The sequence below is a fragment of the Periplaneta americana genome, chromosome 2 (genome assembly GCF_040183065.1).
Source record: "Periplaneta americana isolate PAMFEO1 chromosome 2, P.americana_PAMFEO1_priV1, whole genome shotgun sequence".
NCBI lineage: Eukaryota > Metazoa > Arthropoda > Insecta > Blattodea > Blattidae > Periplaneta > Periplaneta americana.
This window is the reverse complement of record NC_091118.1, coordinates 209,018,602-209,033,028: the sequence shown is the minus strand read 5'-3', so window position 1 is coordinate 209,033,028 and position 14,427 is coordinate 209,018,602. Positions and strand designations below refer to the sequence as shown.

At 33.6% G+C, this 14,427-nt stretch overlaps 1 protein-coding gene across 1 annotated transcript in view; it reads left to right on the top strand.

Moving 5' to 3' along the window:
* The window catches only part of LOC138695221 (uncharacterized), a 474,964-nt gene that overhangs the window by 326,722 nt on the left and 133,815 nt on the right, over nt 1-14,427 (top strand). The gene's annotated exons all lie outside the window — the stretch shown is intronic.

Below are 14,427 nucleotides of genomic sequence, written 5' to 3'. Positions count from 1 at the left end.
GAAAAAGGAACATTATTTCATGTGCTTATTTCATTAGGCCTATATTGACTATTTCACTAAACAAGGACATAATTTTATTCAGCCATTGAATGAAATGATTTATTGTTATAAATAAATGCTTTATAATTACTTTTTCCAGCTACATCACATATTTGAACACTTTGATGTTACACCCTGTATCCGGAGAGGTCTTCAATTTGCAGAATCTGGCGTGGCTCGTGAAATTTCTGAGTTATTGGAGTGAATACTTTTATAGACTCGAATTTGCGTCGGAGAACATAGCTTCCTATTCGAAAGTTCTATTTTGACCGTCTATTTCCTGCTTAAGTTTGCTTGTTACTTTTTGAAACACCCTTTAGAAAAATAAATGAGTAATTTCTAATATATAAATGAGTAATTTCTAATATTTTAAGTAGAATTTTATTACAATCCTAGTTATTTTCGATGCTTTTCAGTGTGACTTCATTTCCGGTCTTACAAGAAATCATGCAACTAGCCGTAGATGGCCCTAATCCTATATTTTCCTCATCCCTGTTACAGGCTATTGATGCTGCCATCTTCATTCTGGCACTTGAACTTTATCCAATGGACAACAAATGAAAGACGAACCTCTTCTGTAGTAGAAGTGTATCTGGATGAAATATAAGACGATAGATTTCTTGCTTCAACTCCAGTTCGAACTACTTCTGGAATCAATTACTGCGGAGTCCACACGCGTAACATTGACCCAAATACAGGCTGGGGAAGAATCATGTTTTCAGGTTAAGACACGTGCAATTTGAAGGTGACACAAACATACAGGGTGAACCATAAGTTATGTCATTAATTTCAAATGGCTATTCTTTGAATTATTTCAAATAAAACAGATTGATACAATTTTGCTTGTTTTGCTTCAAAATTAATAATAAGCGAGATATTTCGATTTATTTAATTCAGGACCCCTTATAATCCCCCTTTTAAATAAAGTATTTTGAATGCCATATATCCTTAAATCTAACTTAAACGAACTTAATTTATATTCCAATTTTTATATAACCTAAATTGGTTCAGCCATTATCGCGTGAAAAAGAAACAAACATACTTACTTACTTACTTACTTACTTACTTACTTACTGGCTTTTAAGAAATCCGGAGGTTCATTGCCGTCCTCACATAAGCCCGCCATTGGTCCCCATCCTGAGCAAGATTAATCCAGTCTCTACCATTATATCCCACCTCCCTCAAATCCATTTTAATATTATCTTCCCACCTACGTCTCGGCCTCCCCAAAGGTCTTTTTCCCTCCGGCCTCCCAACTAACACTCTATATACATTTCTGGATTCGCCCATACGTGCTACATGTCCTGCCCATCTCAAACGTTTGGATTTTATGTTCCTAATTATGTCAGGTGAAGAATACAATGCGTGCAGCTCTGTGCTGTGTAACTTTCTCCATTCTCCTGTAACTTCATCCCTCTTAGCCCCAAATATTTTCCTAAGAACCTTATTCTCAAACACCCTTAATCTCTGTTCCTCTCTCAAAGTGAGAGTCCAAGTTCCACATACAGAACAGCCGGTAATATAACTGTTTTATAAATTCTAATTTTTAGATTTTTTGACAGCAGACTAGATGACAAAAGCTTCTCAACCGAATAATAACAGGCATTTCCCATATTTCTCCTGCGTTTAATTTCCTCCCGAGGGTCATTTATGTTTGTTACTGTTGCTCCAAGTTATTTAAATTTTTCCACCACTTCGAAAGATAAATCTCCAATTTTTTATAGTTCCATTTCGTACAATATTCTGGTCACGAGACATAATCATATACTTAGTCTTTTCTGGATTTACTTCCAATCCTATCGCTTTACTTGCTTCAACTAGAATTTCCGCGTTTTCCCTAATCGTTTGTGGATTTATTCCTAGCAAATTCACGTCATCCGCATAGACAAGAAGCTGATGTAACCCATTCAACTCCAAACCCTCTGTGTTATCCTGAACTTTCCTAATGGCATATTCTAGAGCGAAGTTAAAAAGTAAAGGTGATAGTGCATCTCCCTGCTTTAGCCCGCAGTGAATTGGAAAAGCATGAGATAGAAACTGGCCTATACGGACACTGCTGTAAGTTTTACTAAGACACATTTTAATTAATCGAACTAGTTTCTTGGGAATACCAGATTCAATAAGAATATTATATAAAACTTCTCTCTTAACAGAGTCATAGGCCTTTTTGAAATCTACATACAGGCATGCAAACAAAAATTTCAAAAAAGCGATTTTCGGGCTCAGGATGGTTTATTATACATGTTAACACCAATTATTTTTGAAAAAGCGAAAATTACCAGAATAATTTTGGTTACAGATTTATTATTAGTATAGATGTTAAGTCAGAATAATTATTAATAAGAGAATTGTATAGTATTGGGCCGAAATTAGAACTATGTCTCAGACCAGGATATTCGGTATTACACTTGGGTTCAATTAGTGGGAGAAATAACATCTTCTTGTAGAATAAGTATGATAGTTTGCCAAGTACTTTAGTTTTTATGGTAATAGTTAATATTTCATTAACTTATTCATTTATAGTCTTCTGCCCAAGGACAGTCATTCACTGCAAACCCATCATTCTCCAATCGTTTCTATTTTCTGCCTTCCTCTTAGTCTCCGCATATGATCCATATATCTTAATGTTGTCTATCATCTGATATCTTCTTCTGACCCGAACCCTTCTCCCGTTCACCATTCCTTCCAGTGCATCCTTCAGTAGGCAGTTTCTTCTCAAGCAGTGACCCAGCCAATTCCTTTTCCTCTTCCTGATCACTTTCAGCATCATTTTTTCTTCACCCACTCTTTCCAATACAGCTTCATTTGTTATTCTGTCTGTTTATTTCACACGCTCCATTCTTCTCCATATCCACATTTCAAATGCTTCTAGTCGCTTCTCTTCACTTCGTCGTAATGTCCACGTTTCTATTCCATAGAATACCACATTCCAAACAAAGTATTTCACTAGTCTCTTCTTTAGTTCTCTTTCCAGAGGTCCGCAGAAGATGCACCTTTTTCTATTAAAAGCTTCCATTGTCATTGTTATCCTCCTTTTGATATCCTGGCGACAACTCGTGTACACTCCAAGTATTTGAAGTTGTCCACTTGCTCTACTGCCTCATTTCAAATTCATATCTTTACCTTCTTTACTTTTCTTCCTATGACCATGGTCTTCGTCTTGTTTGCATTTATCTTCATCCCATACTACTCACAGCTATCATTTAGCTCCAATAGCATATTCCTTAGTATCATCCCTTCTGCTAACAATGCCATATCATCAGCAAATCTTATTATTCTTATTATTCTTCCTCCTACTATCATCCTTTCCATGTTCTGAAAACAGTTGTACACTAAATCCTCCAAGTAGATGTTGAACAGGGTAGGTGACAAAGGATACCCTTGTCGTACTCCTCTTCCTATTTCACTTTCTTCTGTCATTTCTTCTCCTATATTGACTTTGACTCGTTTCATATAAAGATTACTAAATAGTGTTCTCTCTTTCAATCCACACCCATTTTCTTTAGGATCGCCATCAGTTTATTCCAGTCCACTCTGTCAACTGCTTTTCCGAGGTTCATAAATACATCTTTATTATTCTCTAGGTATCTTTTGCCGATTCTTCGCAGCAGATTGTTAACATAGATGTTCGTAATTCATTTTGATGTCTAAAACTTTCAAATCTTTATACAGAGATATCATTTTATTTTTATTTCAATTTTTTTTGTGCCTGAGTTTTTTAATGTACTTCACTCCCACCCCTTCTACTAATGAAGTTCAACCGTCCTCCATACAGATCCAAGACCGCATGTACAGTCATAGTAGCCTTGCGGTCATAGTAAACAGTACGTTCCAAAAATATGTTCGCGTTTTCCAGTGACGAAAGAGTTTTCAATATTGTATCATTTTCGCACAGGTACTGTCATCCATTTGCCTACTTCGCATTCCGGTTTTCCCCACCAGATTCCATTCGCCTCTCTGTAAAGGCTAGTGGCTGGGCTGTCTTAGCTCTTTTCTGAGAACATTAATTTCTGTTAGGAATTGGACGTCTACGTAATATTATACAACTGTTTAAAATAACAAGGGCCTCGTTAAGTAATTAACTGTCACGTGATTTCCCCCCTTTCTGCGATCCTGCGACATACCGGTAACCACTTGGACGGACAGTAGATAGCATGTCTGAGTAATTTTATCTTTTCGGATCGGGCAGAAGTGAAGATTGAATTTACAGTACGTAAGGTACTCTGAGAGTAGATATAGAATTATTTCAACATGAGTTACTGATACGAAGGACGAAACTGGTAATTGGAATTACACACATTCGAACTGAAGCCTGTATCGAAATGAACGGCCACCATTTTGAAAATGTGTTTAAATATCCATATTATGATTATTTTTCAATTTAACTTCATTCTCTATATTGTACGCTAATGTGCTGTAGACAGTATAATATACACTGCATAATGAATACGTCCACATGGACAGCTCAGTTTGTGAGTAAAAACACTCATTGTTAATAGTGTACTGTATTTTTATGAAACAAAAACCTAATGAAAATTATCAAACTCAAAAGCGTGATATTTTCTAGTTTACGTAAATGGATGAACTACTTTTCTTCCCTTCTATACCTAGTAAAGTGATTTGTTTGTATATTACGCCAGTATCATCGAATTCCAGTCGTGGAAGGGGGCATCAACCGTTGATCCAAAGATAAAGCCAGGTTAATATTAGAAATGTTAGTAAAAATAAAATGATTTCCCTGTATATGTATGATATTATATTCTGGATAATCTAAATGCTTGTTTAAATAAATTTTAATAATTATCCTATTAAGTTGATTCACGAGAAATAGAACAGATTTTATTTTACCTCCACAACCTATTATTCCATACTTAATAACAGACTGGAATAAAAAAATATGTATATATCAATTTTCTTAGAGCAAAGATAATCTTTGCTTTTCTGAACTTAAATTTTGCTCTATTACACTACCTAAATATTTCACTTGTTCACATGTAAGAATTTTAGGACATAAGCAAGGATTATTATTAGGCTAGAACAATTTCCGTTATGTAAAGTTATTTTGAAAAATGTTTTTGCTTGGGGTAAGTCTTGTTTTATTTAAAGAAAAAGAGTATAATGGCGGTTTTATTAAAATTGACAGATGTAAGATTATGGAAAGTGACAATAGACGGAAACGGAAGTACCCGAGAAAAACCCTCAGAAACCTTGGCTTTGTCCTCAATAAATACGACTCGGGGATCATCGGAATACGAACTCGGGGATCATCGGAATACGAACTCGGGTCTACAGTCAATGCATCGCCGTCAAACTGAATTTGAACTCAGAATCTTAATGGACAAGACAATGGTGTTGGTAATGATGATGATGATGATAATGATGATGATTATGATGATAAAATACATTTGTGAACTTATCTACGTTTCCCCTGAATGTTGAAAATAGCCAGATAATCTTCTGTGATCCTGGAAAGAAGTCCAATATCTACTTCCCAACGACCAAACTCGAGGTTTGAATTTGTTTCGAATGAAAGCGTATTGTCTTTTGCTTTCTTCTTTTTCCACATATAACCATTTAATTTAACCTCCACGGAGGTTGGAGATCTTATTTCATTAGGTCTCCTCTGGCTCTTCTCCGCTTGTCGTATGGTAGAAGTATTGTTAGATTATTTCTATGAAAACTCGATGTTCATTTTAGAAATAAAAGTGACTCCAAAGCTCTCTTCTCCTACGATAAGATTCTGATGGATCCCACCCGAGCCTTGGTCCGCTCTTGTCCGCAGCCACTGTAACAGCAGCGTCTTCGATCGAGCGTCGAGATGGTCAGATGGTATAGAGCAGCGTAGTGAGTGCGATGTAACTTCGCTACTACCTGTTTTAAGAACATTTCTCTCGGCTGTACTTAATCAATGTCTGATATGTGGCAAGTACGGACTGCCATCCATCCGTCTTCTGGGCACGAAGCAAGTACACGACTCAACTAATCGCCACTCTCAGATCTAATTACCTCTCTCACTTACTTCGAAACCTGAGGTGAAAGCCCTCTCAATTGAAAATACTTTGTAAGAGAAAGAAAAAACAAAAATTCTGCTTTCACGGCTTGAAGTTGTCTATAATATAACAAACAATACACTCCGTAAATTGAAACTGAATGTTGGAAAAGAGTACAGCTGAGTAGAAATGAATGTTTTAATTTTCATTACGTTATGATTTGCTATTATTCGACTGAGAACCTTTTCTCATCCAGTTTGCTCTTAAAAACTGGAAGTTAGAATTTTTAAAACAGTTATACAGGGACATCATTTTATTTTAACTAACATTTTTAATATTAACCTGGCTATACATTTGGATTAATGGTTCAGAGCCGGAAATACCGTTTGCTACCCCCTTCCACGACTGGAGTTCGATAATTCTGGCGTAATATACAAACAAATCACTTTACTAGGTACAGGAGGGAAGAAAAGTAGTTCATCCATTTACGTAAACTAGGAAATATCGTAATTGAGAATTTGATCATTTTCATTAGGTTTTGTTTAATCAAAATACAGTACAGTATTAACAATGAGTGTTTTTACTCACGAACTGAGCTGTCCATGTGGACGTATTCATTATGCAGTGTATATTATACTGTCTACAGCACATTAGCGTACAATATAGAGAATGAAGTTATATTGAAAAATAATCATAATATGCATATTTAAACACATTTTTGAAGATGGTGGCCGTTCATTTAGATACAGGCTTCAGTTCTCTTGTGCATATTATCGCACTATAGACTATTGCATCTAGTAACTCATGTTGAAATAATTCTGTACCTACTCTATAAAAGAGTACCTTACGTACTGTAAATTCAATCTTCACCTCTGCCCGACCCGCACACATAACATTACTCAGACATGCTATCTACTGTCCGTCCAAGTGGTTATGTCGCAGGGTCGTAGAAAGGGGGGGAAATCACGTGACTGTTAATTACTTTTATTTAAGTTACTTTAAACAATTGCGGGTGAAGGAAACCGGGATGCGACGTAGGCAAACGGACGACAGTACCTGTGCGAAAATATGATCCATATTGAAAGCTCTTTCGTCATTGGAAAACGCGAACATATTTCTGGAACGTACTATACTCACTAACTCAATACTGTTTGTGTTTACTACGATCTTAAGGCGACTTTGACTGTATACGCTTGGTTCTGTAAGGAGTACAGTTGGAAGTTCACTAGTAGAGGGGGTGGGAGTGAAGTACATTCAAAAACTCAGTTACGATAAAAATTGAAGTAAAAATAAAATGATGTCCCTGTATTCCCAGTTGTTCTGTATGGTTGTGAAACTTGGACTGTCACTTTGAGACAGGAACAGAGGTTAAGGGTATTCAAGAATAAGGTGTTTAGTAAAATATTTGGGGCTAAAAGGGATGAAGTTACAGGAGAATGAAAAAAGTTACACAACGCAGAACTGCACGCATTGTATTCTTCACCTGACATAATTATGAACATTAAATTCCAGACGTTTGAGATGGGCAGGTCATGTAGCACGTATGGGCGATTCCAGAAATTCATATCTATGTTAAGTATTAAATTACGTATCTGTAATTGTTGCCTTATACAGTGTAAATGTTCGATTATTAAGGAGTTCTCTGAAGTTAAGTATTTAAGTAATTGATTAACTAGTGGACTTACTCGTGTTAATTATGTAAGTCTGTGCGGCTTACAGCTGTTTCGGTGCTTCATCACACCATCCTCAGAGCCTACTAGATCTCGGCGTCATCTCGAACTTTTCTGCCTGTTGTGTGGGTGCGTTTGATTGTTGAAAAGTGGAGTCAAATAGTGTGTGTGTACTGAATTTGATCGGGGTGTGTTTTAGTGTGTTTGTATATTTCGTATTGTTCTAGTGTGTTGAGTTTTTGGTTCTTGGGTTGTTTGTGTAGGATTTCCATGTCCACATTTATGTTATTGTATGTATGGTTAGCATTGGTTATGTGATCAACACACTAGAACAATACGAAATGTACAAACACACTAAAACACACCCCGATCAAATTCTAAACACACAGATCAATTTCAGTACACACACACTATTTGACTCCACTTTTCAACACTTTTCAACAATCAAACGCATCCACACAACAGGCAGAGAAGTTCGAGATGACGCCGAGATCTAGTAGGCTCTGAGGATGGTGTGATGAAGCACCGAAACAGCTGTAAGCCGCACAGACTTACATAATTAACACAAGTAAGTCCGCTAGTTAATCAATTACTTATATCCAAGTGTTAAAAGTAGTGTACACAAGATTCTAAATGGATTAAGTATTTAGACATAATTTTTGACAGTCATTTAAAATGGAGCCAACACATCAATTACCTTTGTAATAAGTTACGTAAAATAGTATATTATTTTGTTTCATTAAGGAATTACTTGTCAATAAGTTTATTACGCACAATATACTTAACTTTATTTCAATCGGTAATTACGTATGGAATTATAGGATAGTGTAGCTTATATACAACCAATTTTAATCCACTTTATTTATTACAGAAGGAAATAATTAAAATATGTCTTCATAAAGCGATTGATTTTCCATCTCAAAAATTGGTTTTAGAATTTAATGTTTTTAAAATAAGACAAATTTATTATATTGTATTAATATAAATTCAGATATAAAATTCGAAATAACTTTGAATTGTATTCTCATAGTTATGAAACAAAAGGTATGAATTCTTTAAGATTGTTTGAACCAAAATGCAACGCTGCTACAGTATTTAATCATAGTAGTAATTTAGGCCCAGGAATATTTAAATATCCAAATCTTGTCAATTCTTATAGTTCTAGTATTGAATATAAAAAGTTATGTATGGATTTTATAAAAATTGAAAAATTGTAAATTTAAATTTATATATTCTTATTGTGTAGTAGACATAACACAAATTCTATTGTATAATTATTAATTTCAAATCAGGAATCCGCCCCTGAGCACAAGTTCTACTCTTTCAAGGATGGCCTAAGTTTTCTGTTTATTTATATTTTATGTTACAATTATTGGCAAAATAAATAAATAAATAAATAAGTTGGGAGTCCGGAAGGAAAAAGGCCTTTGGGGAGACCGAGACGTAGATGGAAGGATAATATAAATATGAATTTGAGGGAGGTGGGGTATGTTGATAGAGACTGGATTAATCTTGCTGAGGATAGGGACTGATGGCGGGCTTATGTGTTGGCGGCACTGAACTTCCGGGTTCTTTAAACGCCATTTGTAAGTCAGTGAGTGTAGGGATTCCATGAATCCTGGTCATTTTTCCATTATATTGCAGGTTCAGAGCAGAAAAGAAAGGATTTTCATAGCTAATCATTATTGAAATATTAGTTATACCACCATTACGAATCTAATTTAATCATCGATAAATCCACGTTGTTCCAAGATATCAGAAATACTACTGTCGTAATGTTGGCAGGCCTGGTGTTCTACCACGTGGGCACAGAGACCACACTTTTGATTTTAATTAATTAAGGGTTGGACATACGAATCGTGTTTCACAGTAATAAACGCCCCTAGTTATCTCCAATGCGGCCAGCCAGAGATATGTAGCTACGCAGCCATTTCCACGCAAGACATGTGGCTGCGATACCTCCCGAGAGATTACGTTCTTGAAAACTGTTTTCAGAGAATTAAAATGGATTTTTTTAAATAATTAATATTTACAAATGATAAATGATTAGAGGTGTGTATCTGAAGTGATTAATACTATTTTAGCAATATTATCAATTAACAAGCAGACTTTGGTAGTTATTGGCATGACAACCAAAGAAACAAAACACGCTTGATTCCGGATAATATGAACAGCTATGTTTTTTTTGGTAGTTATTGTAAGTTATGTTATTGTAGTTATTGTTATGTGTCTCAGTGAAACGTACAGCAGAGTCCGTATAGGTCAGTTTCTGTCAGATGCATTTCCTATTCACTGTAGGCTAAAGCAAGGAGATGCACTACCACCTTTACTTTTTAACTTTGCTCTAGAGTATGCCATTAAAAAGTCCAGGATTACAGAGAGGGCTTGGAATTGAACGGGTTTCATCAGCTGCTTGTCTATGCGGATGACGTGTGTATGTTAGGAGAAAATCCACAAACGATTAGGGAAAACACGGGAATTTTACTAGAAGCAAGTAAAGAGATAGGTTTGGAACTAAATCACGAGAATACAAAGTATATGATTATGTCTCGTGATAAGAATATTGTACGAAATGGAAATATAAAAATTGGAAATATATCCTCTGAAGAGATGGAGAAGTTCAAATATCTTGGAGCAACAGTAACAAATATAAACGATACTCGGGAGGAAATTAAACACAGAATAAATATGGTAAATGCCTGTTATTATTCGGTTGAGAAGCTTTTATCTTCCAGTCTGCTGTCAAAAAATCTGAAAGTTACAGTTTATAAAACAGTTATATTACCGGTTGTTCTTTATGGTTGTGAAACTTGGACTCTCACTTTGAGAGAGGAACAGAGATTAAGGGTGTTTGAGAATAAGGTTCTTAGGAAAATATTTGGGGCTAAGAGGGATGAAGTTACAGGAGAATGGAGAAAGTTACACAACGCAGAGCTGCACGCATTGTATTCTTCACCTGACATAATTAGGAACATTAAATCCAGACATTTGAGATGGGCAGGGCATGTAGCACGTATGGGCGAATCCAGAAATGCGTATACAGTGTTAGTTAGGAGGCCGGAGGGAAAAGACCTTTAGGGAGGCCGAGACGTAGATGGTAAGATAATATTAAAATGGATTTGAGGGAGGTGGGATATGATGATAGAGAATGGGTTAATCTTGCTCAGGATAGGGACCAATGGCGGGCTTATGTGAGGGCGGTAATGAACCTCCGGGTTCCTTAAAAACTAGTAAGTAAGTAAGTTATTGTCATGACAACCAAAGAAACAAAACAGACTTGATTCCGGAGAATATGAAACAGCTATGTTTTTCTTTGGTAGTTATTGTCATAATAATAAGTATTATTATTATTATTATTATTATTATTATTATTATTATTATTATTATTATTATTATTTATTTATTTATTTATTTATTTATTTATTTAATCTGCCAGAGATAAGGCCAATAGACCTTCTCTATCACCCAGCCAGATTCTAATTCTAATTGAATACAATTGGCTTTTATTACATTAATACAAGACCATAAAAAAACATGAAAGTGAATAATGAAAGTAAAAGTAAATAATGAAACAAATTTGAAATCAGCACAAAAATGCTATAATAATCACATATTCCTTTTCTTTTAACAAAACATATGTTAAATTTTGTTCAGCAGTGAGTATTTACATCCTGTTGTAATGTTTATGATACATTAATCAAAATCTGTAATCAGCTATACATGAACACAAGCCATCTACAACACGAAATAGAAACAGAAACTCTACAAAAGTAAAAACGGCCTACTGGTATACCCAAAGAAAATAAAACACGCGATATGACCACAGATGTTAACGCATGTATAAATAAATTTGATAAAAATAAAAAAGAAAAAAAAGTATGGCATTGTAGAACATAAATATCCAGAAGTTGAAGATAACGAATTACTATTTTGATGCATTTATAAGCCTAAACATAATCATAAATGTACTATAAACAATAACATATCTGTCACAAACATATTGTCTCTTCATTGTAAGAAAAACGAGAAGAATTCGTCAAGTTAGGCCTTAAATAAGTCTCCATTTGTGTGTCTTTTTCAATCAAAGATTTTTCGATTTGTAGTAAAATTGTTATACACCTGTTTCATAAAGATTTGAAGGGTTAAAAAATTTTATTGTGAGTATTACTTTAATGGAACCAGTCCAGAACGAACAAGAAATTCAAACAGTTTTTTTACACCTGCAAATGTTCAATGTGTGAACCATGGCTTACACGGCATACATCCACACGATAGTCTAGTTTTTGCCACACTCACATCAACATGGACCAGTCGATAGTGTCAACCGCTTCAATGATACGCTACTTTAGGTTCTGTGATATTACGCGGCATCAATGGAACGAATACACTGTCTTTGATGTAACTCCACAAAAAGAAATCATTCTGTCAAGTCTGGTGATCGTGGGGGCCACACTGTTTTTGACATCCGTTCTCTAGCTACAATTGCTGTTGATTTCTGAGGGCTACGCACAAAACACATCCGCACATGAGCCCTGTCTTCCTCGGAGGTTGATGGGTAACCAGGTGATTTTCCTTTTGCACAGAAAACCTGTTTCTTTTACTTATTTGCAAATTTAATTTTCTCCATGTGGGTTATTTTCGAATTTTCTACGAAATGCACATAGGCCAGTAATCGCTAACCCAGTCGTGTGATATTCCAGAACGCAGAACGATTTCTCCACACGCGTAGCAACCATTGCGCAACAATGAGGAATATGAGCTGCAGTTGAACAAAAGAAAATGGTCTAGCGGCAGGAATGTGAACTCCGGACTTCAGAAAACATACACACACAAACTGTTTGAGTTTCTCGTTCGTTCTGAACTGGTTTTATTAACATAACTTCATTAGTTTACTTACAAACCTTTATTAAACACGGTGTATTTTACGCACATTATTTCCTGATCATATGACACACGTCTTGAATATGAACAAAATTGTTCCAATAAATGTGGATCATGCAATTGAATATGTCGGTTGTCAGTAGGTATTTCAACTGAATATATCAACATATCATAACATAAGCATATGTTAAATCTGCTTTAATTACGAATGAAAACTCAACTCAACTGGGAACCTATTTTCTCCTCGGTCCGATCTCAGAATTTAAATAACAGTGTGCAGATTCTTTTATTAATTTTGACAATGATGTAGGGAATAGGTTTGCTGGTAGGGGCACAAGGCACAATATTTGTAAGTTTCTGTTGCAAGTTTGATCCCCCTAATTTAATTACGAATGTAGCCATTGTTACTGTGAAAGGATCGCTTATAATTTTGAAACACGCTATGTACTGTACTCTGATGTACGCTATATTCAAATTGTTCAAGTTTTTATAATGTTTTGTCAAATTACATTGCTCTACTGTACAAGTTGCAGTTATTTATTTATTTATTTATAGTTATTTATTTATTTATTTACTTATTTATTTGTTTATTTATTCACTTATTTATTTATTTGCTCTGTTATTCGCCTATTTATTTATTTATTTATGTATTTATTTATTTATTTATTTATTCATTTATTTATTTATTTACTCATTTGCTTATTTATTTCCTTATTTATTTACTTATGCTTTTCTTATTTATTTATTTGCTCAATTATTCACATTTATTTATTTATTTATTTATTTATTTGTTTCTTTCTTTCTTTCTTTCTTTCTTTCTTTGTTTCCTTGTTTATTTACTTATTTACTTATGTATTTTCTCATTTATTTACTTATTTATTTACTCATTTATTTAGTTACTTCTTTATTTAGTTATTTATTTATGTACTTATTTATTTACTTACTTATTTATTTACTTATTTATTTACTTACTTATTTATTTACTTACTTATTTATTTACTTATTTATTTAGTTACTTCTTTATTTATTTACTTATTCATTTGCTTAATTATTCACATTTAGTTATTATTTACTTATTTATTTGTTTGTTTCCTTGTTTATTTACTCATTTACTCATTTATTTACTTATTTATTTATTTACTTATTTATTTACTTACTTATTTACTTATTTATTTAGTTACTTCTTAATTTAGTTATTTATATACTTATTTATTTACTTATTTATTTACTTATTCATTTATTTATTTATTTATTTATTTATTTATTTAGTTACTTCTTAATTTATTTACTTACTTATTTATTTAGTTACTTCTTTATTTATTTACTTATTCATTTGCTTATTTATTTGCTTAATTATTCACATTTAGTTATTTATTTACTTATTTATTTGTTTGTTTGTTTCCTTGTTTATTTACTTATTTACTCATTTATTTACTTATTTATTTATTTACTTACTTATTTATTTACTTACTTATTTACTTATGTATTTATTTACTTATTTATTTAGTTATTTATTTAGTTACTTCTTAATTTAGTTATTTATTTACTTATTTATTTACTTACTTATTTACTTACTTATTTACTTTATTTATTTATTTATTTATTTATATATTTATTTATTTATTTATTTATTTATTTATTTATTTACTTCATGTTTAAGTATAAAAATATAGGGGGTGTCATTTTAAATTTCAAACTGAGGGTCCGGGGGTGGGAGTGAAATCTAAAATGCAATTATTAAGCCTGGTTTCAGACTTCCCCCTCAGCTGTATTTTAATTACTCATAACTATAATAGCTTCGCTAATTTTGAAAATAGTATACAATTTGGAGAAATAGTGCTGAAAAA